The sequence below is a fragment of the Equus asinus genome, chromosome 8 (genome assembly GCF_041296235.1).
Source record: "Equus asinus isolate D_3611 breed Donkey chromosome 8, EquAss-T2T_v2, whole genome shotgun sequence".
In the NCBI taxonomy this organism is placed as follows: Eukaryota; Metazoa; Chordata; class Mammalia; order Perissodactyla; family Equidae; genus Equus; species Equus asinus.
This window is the reverse complement of record NC_091797.1, coordinates 69,777,448-69,789,822: the sequence shown is the minus strand read 5'-3', so window position 1 is coordinate 69,789,822 and position 12,375 is coordinate 69,777,448. Positions and strand designations below refer to the sequence as shown.

The 12,375-nt window shown below is 48.9% G+C and overlaps 1 protein-coding gene across 19 annotated transcripts in view; it reads left to right on the top strand.

Annotated features, from left to right (window-relative positions):
* The first annotated feature begins 4,294 nt into the window (after window positions 1-4,294).
* The window catches only part of LOC106843859 (E1A-binding protein p400), a 120,040-nt gene continuing 111,959 nt past the window's right edge, over window positions 4,295-12,375 (top strand). For 10 of the 19 annotated variants that reach the window (XM_044776107.2, XM_044776110.2, XM_044776106.2 and 7 more), the window contains exon 1: window positions 4,335-4,472. The gene's annotated coding sequence lies outside the window, so the exon portion shown is untranslated. Of the gene's footprint in view, window positions 4,473-12,375 lie in introns of all 19 variants that reach the window. The other 9 variants (XM_044776109.2, XM_044776104.2, XM_044776111.2 and 6 more) reach the window with 6 other exon arrangements.

Sequence of the window (12,375 nt, the reverse complement as noted above, 5' to 3'; positions counted from 1 at the left end):
GTTGCCAATCCTCCTCTTTTTTTGCTTGAGGAAGATTCACCCTCAGCTAACATCTTTTGCAAATCCTCCTTTTTTTCTGCTTGAGGAAGATTGGCCCTGAGCTAACATTGGTGCCAGTCCTCTTCCACTTTGCCTGTGGGGTGCCACCACAGCAGGGCTGATGAGTGGAGTAGGTCCACACCCGGGATCTGAACCTGTGAACTCGGGCCACCGAAGCAGCCGGACCCCTTGTCATATTTTAAAATGATATATGTACTTGGAAAAGCAGTACGAAAAAGAGAAGTTGCCTTCCCTCCTTAATTTCCAGAGTCTCTCTCCAGAGGCTCACTCTTAGTAGTTTCTTGCGGCTTCTTCCGGAGAGCTTGTGCCTGTGTGGGCGTGTTTAGCCCCTCTCTTCACAAGGATGGCGGCTTACAGTACACGCTGACTCTTGCCTTTCTCAGCTTAGCAGTTCCTTGCTATCATGAAGGTCTGCATCGTTCTTGCTGGTGGCTCGCTGTGTAGATGGTCCACACACTGTTCAGCCTGCTGGTAGACATTTGTCCAGTCTTACGATTTTACAAACAACGACCATCCCTACACATCCTTGTTCACATGTGGAAGTATCCCCAGACACAGAATCAGCGGTCCGATGGGTCTCTAACGGCTCCCTAATTTTGACAGCCCTTGTGCTCCACAGAAGTGGTTCAGAACGGGATTCCTGCCAAGGATGTATGATGGTGCCTGTCCCTCACTATCCAAAACACCAGGGGAGCAAACCTGATCTTTGATCTTTGGGACGGCCTTTCCGTGGGTCGCCTGCTCCTTCCCTGAGCGTGGCAGGCCACAGAAACTTAGGGTCAGGGGTCTGTGTGGACAGGGTGTCAGTTGTCAGCATCTGATGCCAACTCTGGCTGATTTAAACAAGAGCAGTGTCTCCCAAGGATGCAGGCGGGCAAGCAGGGCCCAAGCCCACACTTGCTTTCCCTGTCGGGACCCGGCTCCCTGGGACGAGGGAGGAGCTCCATGGCCCCAGCTGCCCTGCTCCATGCCCACGATCAGCCATCCAGGAGACGGTGGGAAGATCTTTCAGACAGTTTTGGTCTGTGTATTGAAACTACAGTTAGAGAGGGTCTAAGAGGGAAATTGTCACAGTCTGGCTCTGGAGACAGAAACCACTCTGTGTGTTTAGTCAGGCAGGTGTTGTCTACAGGAAACTTGGGGCTTACAAACTGCTGGAGGGGCTGAAGGACCTGGTGTTGGATTGGGCCTCCTGGAATGACTCCCAGAATGACCCAGAACTGACCCACCAAGGCGCCTCCTGTTTCTGACACTGCCTATGGAGTCGGGGGGACGGGAGGACCTGGAGCCACCACCAACGGCCCCATGCCTGGAGCTGTGTGATGAGCAGCCCAGAGCCGTGGCCCAGGGTGAGAGGTTCAGGTTAAGAAGCCACCACTGTCCTTGGCTCCGAGTTGGTGGCCACACGACACTGGACTTCCCTTGCAGGAGAGATTTGCGTTTGTCAGCCCTGCTTGTGGGCAGAAAGCACAGCCAGGAGTGGGAGGAACAAGACTACCCCTAGTCTTGCACAAATGCAGTGAGCAGGAGGCCTACGGCTCAGCTGGGACTTTGACTGGGAGACTCTGGCAGTTGCAGTTTTTAACTTTCCAACTTTTCCAAGTAGGAGGGAGGAATGAAGGTTGAAAGAGCCCTCTTATCAGCCCTTACAAATATGACGTCATGGGGGCCGGCCTGGTGGCACAGTGGTTAAGTGCACACATCCGCTTCAGTGGCCCGGGTTTTGCCAGTTTGGATCCCGGGTGCAGACATGGCACTGCTTGTCAAGCCATGCTGTGGCAGGCGTACCACATATAAAGTAGAGGAAGATGGGCACAGATGTTAGCTCAGGGCCAGTCTTCCTCAGCAAAAAGAGGAGGATTGGCAGCTGATGTTAGCTCAGGGCTAATCTTCCTCAAAAAAAGAAAAAGGGAAAAAACCAAAGGTGAAGTCACTCCCCTTTTAGCCAACTGATTTTATCCTCTTCCAACTGCCCCTCTCATCTCCCTTTTACAGCCAAACTTTCTTCTTTTTACAATTTTCAGTGTGTTTAATATTAGAGAGGGCATTTGCACCTATATTTTGCTGAGGAGTTGATCACTTTAACCTACATTTCTTTTTTTAAAAAAAGATTGAATTTTTTCTTGAGCTATAATTCACAAACCATAAAACTCATCCTTTCAAAGGGCACGATTCATTGGTTTTTAGTAAGTTCACAAAGTTGTGCAACCATCAGCATTACATAATTTCACAACATTTTCATCAACCCCAAAAGGAAACCCCACATCCAGTTATAGTCACTCCCTACCCCCTCCCCCAACCCTTGGCAACTGCTCATCTACTTTCCGTCTCTATGGATTTACCTGTTCTGTACATTTTATATAAATGGAATCTTAAGATATGGCGCCTTTTGTGTCTGACTTCTTTCACTTAGCATAATGTTTTCAAGGTTCATCCATGTTGTACCATGTGTTAATATTTCAACCCCTGCTTTTTGGGCTGAATACTATCCCATTATATGGATAGGCCACATTTCGTTTATCCATTCATCAGCTGATGGATATTTGGGTTGTTTCCATTTTTTTTGGTTATTATTAGTAATGCTAAAAATATTTGTGTGGATATGTTTTTAATTCTCTTGGGTATATACCTAGGAGTAGAGTTCCTGGGTCATATATTAATTCTATGTTTAACTTTTTGAGGAACTGCCAAACTGTTTTTCAAAGTGGCTGCATCCGTTTAAATACCTGCCAGCAGTGTATGAGTGTTTGGATTTCTCCACATCCTCACCGACACCTGTTATTATCTGACTTTTCGATTCTAGCCATCGCAGTGGATGAAGTGGTATCTCGTTGTGGTTTTAGTTTGTATTTCGCTGATCCCTAATGATGTTGAACATCTTATGTGCTTATTTGTACATGTTCTTTGGAGGCGCATCTGGTCAAGTCCTTTGCCCATTTTAAAATTATTTCTTAGAATTGATGAGTTGTAAATTCTTTATCTATTCTGGATACAAGTCCCTTTTCTGATATATGATTTGCAAATTATTTTCTCCCATCCTGTGGGTTTTCTTCTCTTAATAGTGCCATGTGAAGCACAGAAGTTTTTTTTTTTTTAAAGATTTTATTTTTTTCCTTTTCTCCCCAAAGACCCCGCCGTACATAGTTGTATATTCGTTGTGGGTCCTTCTAGTTGTGGCATGTGGGACGCTGCCTCAGCGTGGTTTGATGAGCAGTGCCATGTCCGCGCCCAGGATTCGAACCAGCGAAACACTGGGCCGCCTGCAGCGGAGCGCGCGAACTTAACCACTCGGCCACGGGGCCAGCCCCCGAAGGTTTTAATTCTGATGATGTCTAATGTATCTATTTTTTCTTTTGTTACTTGTGCTTTTGGTGTCATGTTTAAGAAACCACCGCCTAATCCAAGGTCCTGGACATTTACAAGCATGTTTTTTGTTTTGTTTTATTTTTTTTCAAAGATTGACATCTGAGCTAACAGCCGTTGCCAATCTTCTTTTTTCTTCTTCTTCTCCCCAAAGCTCCTCAGTAGATAGTTGTGTATTCTAGTTGTGGGTCCTTCTAGTTGTGGCATGTGGGACGCCTCCTCAGCGTGGCTTGATGAGCGGTGCCGGCCGTGTCCGCGCCCAGGATCCGAACCCGCGAAACCCTGGGCCGGGGAAGCAGAACGCGCGAACTCCACCGCTCGGCCACGGGGTGGCCCTTACACGCATGTTTTCATGTTAGAATTGCGTAATTCTAGCGCTTGCATTTAGGTCTTTGATCCATTTTGAGTTCACACGCGCCCGTGGTGAGAGGTGGGGTGCACCCTCACTGTTCTCCAGGCGGACGCCCAGTTCCCAGCCCCGCTCGTTGAAAAGCCAAGCCACTTTCGAGGGAGACGGCTTCCCGCGCTGCACGCCCTCTGCTCGGCTCCCAGCCCGCGGCCCCGAGCCGCAGCCCGCCCTCCGCCCCGACCCTCCGTCCGGGCGCCCGCGGTCGCGGCGCCGGCCTGTTGCCACCGCAGCCAGCACCTGACCCCGCCTTCGGGGGCGGGCGGCTCACCGACCCCTCCCGGACCGGCAGCCGAGCCCACCGCGCGCTCCCGCGGGAGGAGCGAGCGCACGGCCGCGCCCCGCCCTCGCAACGCCCCTCGCGCAACGCCCCCGGTCCGCCGCGGACCCATCAGCCCGCGCCCTCGCACGGCCTCTCTAGCCCTCCCGGCCGTCTCGACGCCTCCCGCCCCGCTGACGTCACGCCGGCCGCCGACGCGCAGCTGCGGGCGCGGGCGCGTCCTTTCCGGCTCGCCGTAGCGGGCGCGCCGCCGCTTCGTCCGCCCGCGGCCCCGGATGCGCCGAGCGGAGAGGCGCCGCCTCGTCCCGGACGCCAGGCCCCAATCCCCAGCCCGACGCGGCCGGAACGCGGCCCAGGCCCCGGGTAGGTGGGGGCGCGGCGGGGCGCGGGCGCGGGGAGCTCCCGGGGGGCCGCGCCGAGGGGCCCGCCGTCTCCCCGCCGGCTCCGGGCGTCGCACGAGAGCAGGCCGCGGCCGCCGTGTGCGCTGTGGGGCGGCGGGGAGGCGGGCTGTGGGGCGGGGGCGGGGTCGAGCGGCCCCCCGGGAGCCTCCCGGCGCGTGGACCGGGTGGGGGCCCGCGCGGAGCTGGTGTGAGCATCCGGCCGGCTCTGCGCGGAGACGCCGCCGGGAGCGCCGGGGCTCTGCGGACCCCGAGTCGGCCGCTCCGCGGGGCGCCGCGCGCGGTCTTCGCGCCGCGGGGCTGAGGTCAGCCGCGGGTCCGGCGCTTTATTTGGGTTTGGTTCTTGGGTTTCGATGCCCGACTCTTTGGACAGGGTGGGCATCCCCCTGCGTTGGCTGTCCGCGCGAGGCCCTCCCGCCTTCGCAGCGGGGATCAGGTGCCGGGGGACAGTGACTTGTCAAAGCAGTCGACGAGGGACACCTGGGGCGAATTCAGACCCAGCTCTCAACCCCAGCACAGCCGGGCATTCGGAGCGTTCCGGTCTCCAGCCCCCTCCCTGGCCCGCCTGCCCTCCTCAGAAGGCCTCCGGGCCTTTGCGCTGGCTGTTCGCTGCGCCCGGAACGCTTGTCCCGCAGAGATCTGCAGCCCTCAGCTCTCTGCTCAGATGTCATCTTATCAGTCAGAGAAAAAGAGCATAGCAGAGTGCTGATAGTGTTATTCCTGGGATTGTAGATGGGTTTCATTCTCTTTGTTGTATTTTCTGATGGCATTTTTTAATGATATGTGCAGTTAAATGGTTTTGTAACTTTCTTGGTGGAGCCAATAAATATGCCCTTTGAATAGTTGGGAAAAGTGTAAAAGTATATTTTAAACTGTAAATCATTTTCTGTCACCCAAAGATAAACAGCTTCTTTATGGTCTCTTGTTCTATCCATGTAAATTTTTTTTTTTATAATTGGGATTGTATAATGGAACTTTGTGCTTTTAAAAGCATATGGTTAGCATGATCATGTGCCCTTAAACCCTGTACAGTAATTGCTGTTAGTGTTGTAGTATTTGTGAACCGTTATTTAACCTCTTGTATTTGATCCACCATTTCTTGCCTACTCAAAGCCGTGGTTTTAATTTTCTTGCCTTGTCTTAAGTTTATCTTCTCTCCAAAGTATTCTTATCAACATAGAAACTCCAGCTGTCATTTCTAGGTCTTAACTTCTTTTTATACCGGAATGGCAAGGAATCATGTACTCCATGTCACTGTTTTCTCTCTTTCCCGTTTCTCTTGAACTAACCTCAGTTAGGCTTTTGGTCTCACCTCTCCTCTGAAGCAGCTGCTCTTGGGGTTACTGGTGCAGCCACATTGCCAAGACCTGCTGTGGGCAGCCTTTGACCGGACTATCCATGGCTTCCTTCAAACACTGTCTCGCTATGGCACTGAGACGCCACACTGTTCTCCTTTTGTCTTGCTGGCTGCTACCCCTAGTCTCCGTGATGGTTCCTTCTCATCTCCCTTACCTGTAGATATAATGCTTCAGGCCACTCCTCAGACTTGCCCTGGTCTCTTCATCCAGGGGATCTCATTCTGCGTCATGACTGTCGGTCACGTGTCAACATGTCCTGAATGTGTATCTCCTGGCTGGATCTTCCCATTCCAAACTGCCACATTTACTTGTGTGAAACTTGCTTCTTACTATTGCATCGCAGTCGAAAGCACCTCCATTCTTCCAGTTGCTCAGATCAGAACTCCTTGTGTGATCTCTGCATTCCTTCCAGATTCTAAATCTGATCTGTCAGTACTGTCAAAATTGATCTCATACCTGACTGCTCCTCACTGTCTCCTTGGCTACAGCAGCAGTTCACACCCTACATGTTGTCTCTCATCTGGGTTATTCCAACGACCTCTTCTCTGCTCTCTTGAGCTGCTCTGCAGTTGACTCTGAACATAGCATCTGGGTGATGTTTTTAAAACAGAAATCAGGTCATGCACTTCTTTGCTCAAAGCTTTCCAGGGTTTCTTATCTCCCTCAGAAAAAAAGCCAAAGTTCTTAAAGATAGTTTGTGAAGCTGCTTGTGAGCAGGTTCCTGCTGCCCCTGTGATCTCATGTCCCTGCACCCCACTCCTTGTCCCTTGGCTCCAGCTACATGCTCAAGGTCTGGGCATGTGTTGTCCTGCCTGGAACGTCAGGTCCCTACGTAGTCAGGGGTCTGACTCTCACTCTGTGAGGTCTGTCTTCAGAAGTCCCCCTTCATGGAGGCTCCTGCGTAACTGGCACCTTGCTCACCAGCTGCATCCCTTTCCTTGCCTGAGCTTTACCATTGCGCTTATGGTCTGGCACTCACTGACTTGTTATTGCTTGACGGCCCCGCCTCTTGGACTATGCTTTGTTCACTCTTGCACCCCCAGTGCTTCAAATAGCGTGTGATGGAGTAAGTGCTTGGTAAATACTTTTTGAGTAAATAATGCAGAGATTTTTTTGTAAGGCAGCTGGATTTGGTAGAGATCTAGTCACACAGGGTAATTAATAATTATAGTGGATACTGAGGATAGACTTCACACGCTGTGAGTTAGAGGAGGGATAGGCTCATGCAGGGGGTGAGGTTTGATGTAGACCTTGGTTTTGGTAGGTAGAAATGAAAGGGAGGGAGTCAAGTTGGAGGTGGGAAAGCTTGAGGCTGTTCAAGGAAGGATGCATTTGTGCCAGGGGCCCTGTGTGAGGTTGGATGTCCCACTCTGGCAGCGTGGTGTCTTCCTGTGCAGGGTCTGTCCACCCTCCGTTTCCTGGCAGTGAATTCTGTTGGTGCTTTCTCTCTCTACCCCTCCTCCCTCAGGTTTCTTTATATCTGAGTGCATATCTTGTGTGGGAATTAACGCTTCCTTCTGTTAGGGAGTTTGTGGTTGCCCATCTCGGCCTCCGGGGTCTGTGACTGGAACCTGGTCTTTGTATTCCCTGAAGCCCCACAGTCCCAATGTGCACTTGGAGGGCAGAGAGCATTCTCTGCAGAGGGAGCTTCTGGAGGATGGTAGTGCTTTTTTGGGAAAAGAGGGTTTCATGTGGCTAGACGTGGAATGTTTGAGGTGAAGGTGTTTGTGTGTAGCTGCTGCTGCTGTGCTGGTGGGGTTCATTCTCCATCCCAGCCTTGACTCGCCTTGAGCTGCTTTCTCACAAAACTGCAACATGGTGGTGGTGCCTGGATCTCAAGGGCCTCAGACTCCCTCTGCGAACACTGAGCACATTTCAGCTGCGCACAGGCCTGCTCTGTGTGGACCGCTGGAGACACAGCTCACCGGGTGCCCTGAGCATCTCCCTTCATCTTGGCCTACCCTAAGCCCTCTCTGGCCGTTTACCAGGACTGCCAGTCTCACCTGTTTGCTAGTTTTCACAAGTGTCAGTGAAATGTGTATCAGTGTCTCTCTGATTGTAGAGAGTCCAGGTTTAAAAAAGTGTGACTTAATCTTACTCCCTTGATTTGATTTTAGTCTCATCATTAACTTTATTATTATTTATTTATTTTTTTGAGGAAGATTAGCCCTGAGCTAACATCTGCTGCCAACCCCTCTCTTTTTTGCTGAGGAAGACTGGCCCTGAGCTAATGTCTGTGCCCATCTTCCGCTACTTCATATGTGGGACACCTGCCACAGCATGGCTTGACAAACGATGTGTAGGTCCTCACCCAGGAGCCAAACTGGCGAACTCTGGGCTGCAGAAGAGGAACGTGCGAAGTTAGCCAGTGTGCCATGGGGCTAGCCCCCATCATTAACTTTAGTTTAAAATTTAAGATTATTTAAATTAGCTAAACTAGGGCATGACTTTATTTGTTCAAAGATGGAGATGGTTAAAACGGTGGGGAACCACCATCTTCAGTGTCTCTTCCCCTTCTTTCTCTGTCTTCCATCACTGCCCTGGGCCAGGCTGTCTCTGTTGCTGCTTGTCGTCTTGCCTTAGCCTCGCTGCCCCTGGGTTTCCTCCCTTCCCGTAGGATGTTGTTACTTTTAGGCCATTTCAGTAGGCAGAGTTAGGAGATGTGTTTTAGGGAGGAAAGCCCTATGTTGATGCTGCCCGTTCTCATCCAGCACCATGGGGTTGTTCCGAGACCCTTCCTTCGCCGTTCTGCTGGGGACTGTGCTGTCCTTTAAAGAGTTAGATTATTTTTGTTTTTGTTTGTATTCAGTTTTAGGGAGTTCTTTATACTATCGATTTAATTTTGTTTTTTGAATGTGTAACACTTTCACATGATTCCTAAATTCGTGATGACACAACATGGTTACTCAGAAGTCTCACTTTCTGGGGGCTGGCCCGGTGGTGCAGCGGTTCAGTTCGTACGTTCTGCTTCTGTCGCCCGGGGTTCGCCGGTTCGGATCCCGGGTGCGGACATGGCACTGCTCGTCAAGCCATGCTGTGGTAGGCGTCCCACATAAAAAGTAGAGGAAAATGGGCATGGATGTTAGCTCAGGGCCAGTCTTCCTCAGCAAAAAGAGGAGGGTTGGCAGCAGATGTTAGTTCAGGGCTAATCGTCCTCAAAAAAGAAAAAAAAAGTATCACTTTCTTCCCTGCCCTGCCCCTCTATTCACGTCACTCCCTGTACATCACCAGCCTCATTTGTTTCCGGCTTATTCTTTCTGAGTTCCTTTTTTGCAAAAGTAAGATGTTTATGGGGTGTCATTCCTTCTAGACTTTTTTAGTGGACATAAGTAGGAAATATATTTTTAAGAAAAAAATGTGCAGATATGTACGTATCTCTTTATTTTTGTAAAAAAGAATGCAAGAAAGATACATCTCTATGTATCCGTCTGTCTGTCTTCTTCCTTTCTCATACAAGGGTAGTATCCCATATATAGTTTTTTGCAGTTTGCTCATTTGACTTAACAGTATGTGTTCTGGAAATGGCTGTTTATCAGTTCATGGAGATCTTGTTCATTCTTTTGTACAGCTGCATAGTGCTCCACTGAATGAATGTACCATGGTGTAGTCAATCAGTCTCTTAAATGTGGACATATAGTTATTTCCCTTATTTTGCATTTGTGAGTAATGCCATAGTGAATAAACTTTGTGCTTATGTACTTTCATATTCATGGTGTTAAATGGTGCCAGATCTCCTCTGTAGGGTTGGACAGTTTATATCCCACAGCAGAGTTGAGAGGGCCTGGTTCCCCACAGCCTCATCAACAGAGTGTGTTGTCTGGCTTTTGAATTTTTGTTAGTCTGATAGATGAGAAGTGATATTTCAACTTAGTTTTATGTTTGTGTTACGCTTCGTTTTACTGATTTTTTTCAATAGGAAATCCCATTCATAAATATAGACTAGGAGAGAGTGAGTTGAACCAAACATTTAATTTGGTACTGGAGAGCAGCCTTGTAGAGAGATACTTAGAGTGTTTTCTCTATTTTTTTTTTTGAGGAAGATTAGCCCTGAGCTAACTACTGCCAGTCCTCCTCTTTTTGCTGAGGAAGCCTGGCCCTGAGCTAACATCCGTGCCCATCTTCCTCTACTTTATATGTGGGACGCCTACCACAGCGTGGTGTGCCAAGGGTGCCTTGTCCGCACCTGGGATCTGAACTGGCGAACCCCGGGCCGCCAAGAAGCGGAACATGAGAACTTAACTGCTGCGCCGCCTGGCCAGCCCCCAGTGTTTTGGTGGATTGTGGCCTTAGTTAGGAAGAGCAAGCCTAGATTCTGGTTTTTGCTGGTGACTGTGGTGGAGATGTGTGTTTGGAAGTTGTGGACCATTCCTTATTTTCGGCAGGCTGTGCCCATCCTCCGTTTCTACCCTGTGTTTCCTCATGGCCTGCAGGGGGCTGTTGGCCCAGACACTGCCTGTGCCTCGGACATGGGGGCTTCTTCCCTTTCGAAGTGCTCTCTTGGCAGTGATGTGGCTGTGGAGAAACACTTCTCCCCTGTCACAGCAGTGCTCCCTGGGTGCTGAACAGCACAAGGCCCTTGGCTTTGGCCTCATGGGGCACCATGACAGCAGTGAGTGGGGTGGCTTAGAGCCTCTGCTCAGCTCCAGCTGGCTGTTTGTTACCTGGTGAGATGTGGCCCAGTGTCGCCAGTATTTTGAATTTTTAATGAATGAAGCTGACAACTTAGGATTTTATGTGAAATCTCCTGATTTAAAGATATTGAATGAAATAAATCCAAACAGCAGACCCCATTGTACAGAATAAACAAACTGTCTTTAGTCTGGATTTAGCCCGGGCACCTGTGATTGCCAGCCTCTCCCTTCAGGGCGATGCAGGAACTCTCCAGTGGGGTGTAATTGGCGCCCTGAGCCCTGGCTCTCTCTGTGTCTTCAGTCTTGGTCTCCAGCATGCTAATACTTTAGTAATTTACTCCTCCTCTGCTTTTCTCTCACTCTCCTGTTTACTCACCCAAGTACCTACTGAGTATCTCTGAGGTGCCAGGCTCTGTTCTAGATGCTGGTAGTTCATCAGTGAGCAGTCTGACGTGCTCCCTTACACCACACAGCTGTGGTTGGCCAAAGATGTGTCTTTTAATGTGTACAGACATAGAGAAATACATATACACTTATATACATGTAGTCATATTGAATTTTTAAAAACATATGTTCCACTGCACATGTATACATATACGTGTATATGCTATACGTATCTTCAACTTTACTCAAGATATATAATTTCAGTATGTACAAATTTCTCCCTTCTTTTTTTAGTGGCTGCCTTTAAGGGGTGGCTATACCAGATTTTGTTAAAATCCCCTATAGGTGGGCATTTACATTGTTGGCAATTTTTGATATTATAAATAATATTATAAGGAACATACTTGGACAGTTGTGCATTTCCATGAATGATCCCTAAAAATGGAGTTCCTTGATCAGTGCACATTAGAGTTGTGGTGGGTAGTGTGCCACATCATCCTTCAGAGCAGTAGCTGGCTTTACTTACCTCATGTGTAGGTAGGGTTCCCCCTCCCCGGCAGCCTTACTGGGCCTGAACATCATCAGCCTTTTTGATCTTCGCTAACCTGCTAAACAGTCGTTTCCTCATTTTATTTTGTATCTCTTTATCAACAAGGTTGAGCATTCTTGATGTTATCCATCATTTGTATTTCTTGCAGAATTGCTGGTTTATGTCCTCTTTTCTTCTTGGGTTGTTTGGATTCTTTTGATTTGTGAGAATTCTTTTGTTTCCTGCTTCTCCCCAAATCCCTCCAGTACATAGTTGTATATATTATTTGTGGGTCCTTCTAGTTGTGGCATGTGGGACGCTGCCTCAGCATGGCCTAATGAGGGGTGCCGTGTCTGCACCCAGGATCTAAACTGGTGAAACCCTGGGCTGCCGAAGCGGAGCGTGCGAACTTAACCACTCAGCCATGGGGCCGGCCCCCTAATTTGTGAGAATTCTTGGTATAAGGATGAGTAACCTTTTGTCTGTTATATATGCTTCGAATATTTATCAACCTCTTTGACTTTTTTATTGTAATGTTTTTCTTTAGTAACGTCTGTCAATTTTTCTTATTTTTTCAATAAACACTGTTCCTAGGTTTCATGTCGTGTTTAAGAAACTCTTCTCCACCCCAAAATGATAAAGATGTCATATGTTTTAAAATATTTTTATGGTTTGATGCCCCCCCACCCCTGGAGTAATTTTGTGAATGGTGTGAGCTGTGGGGGTGGATCTTTTATTTTTCTAAATGAATTGATTTGAGAAAGTTTGGATTTTAATTCTCTGTCATCGCAGGAAGCTATTTTGAGTTTAATAATGCTTCAAAGTGACTTTTTATGTCAAAATTCTTAATAGCAGTCAGAAACTCTTTTTAAAGATTTTATTTTTTTTTTCCTTTTTCTCCCCAAAGCTCCTGGTACATAGTTGTATATTCTTCATTGTGGGTCCTTCTAGTTGTGGCACGTGGGA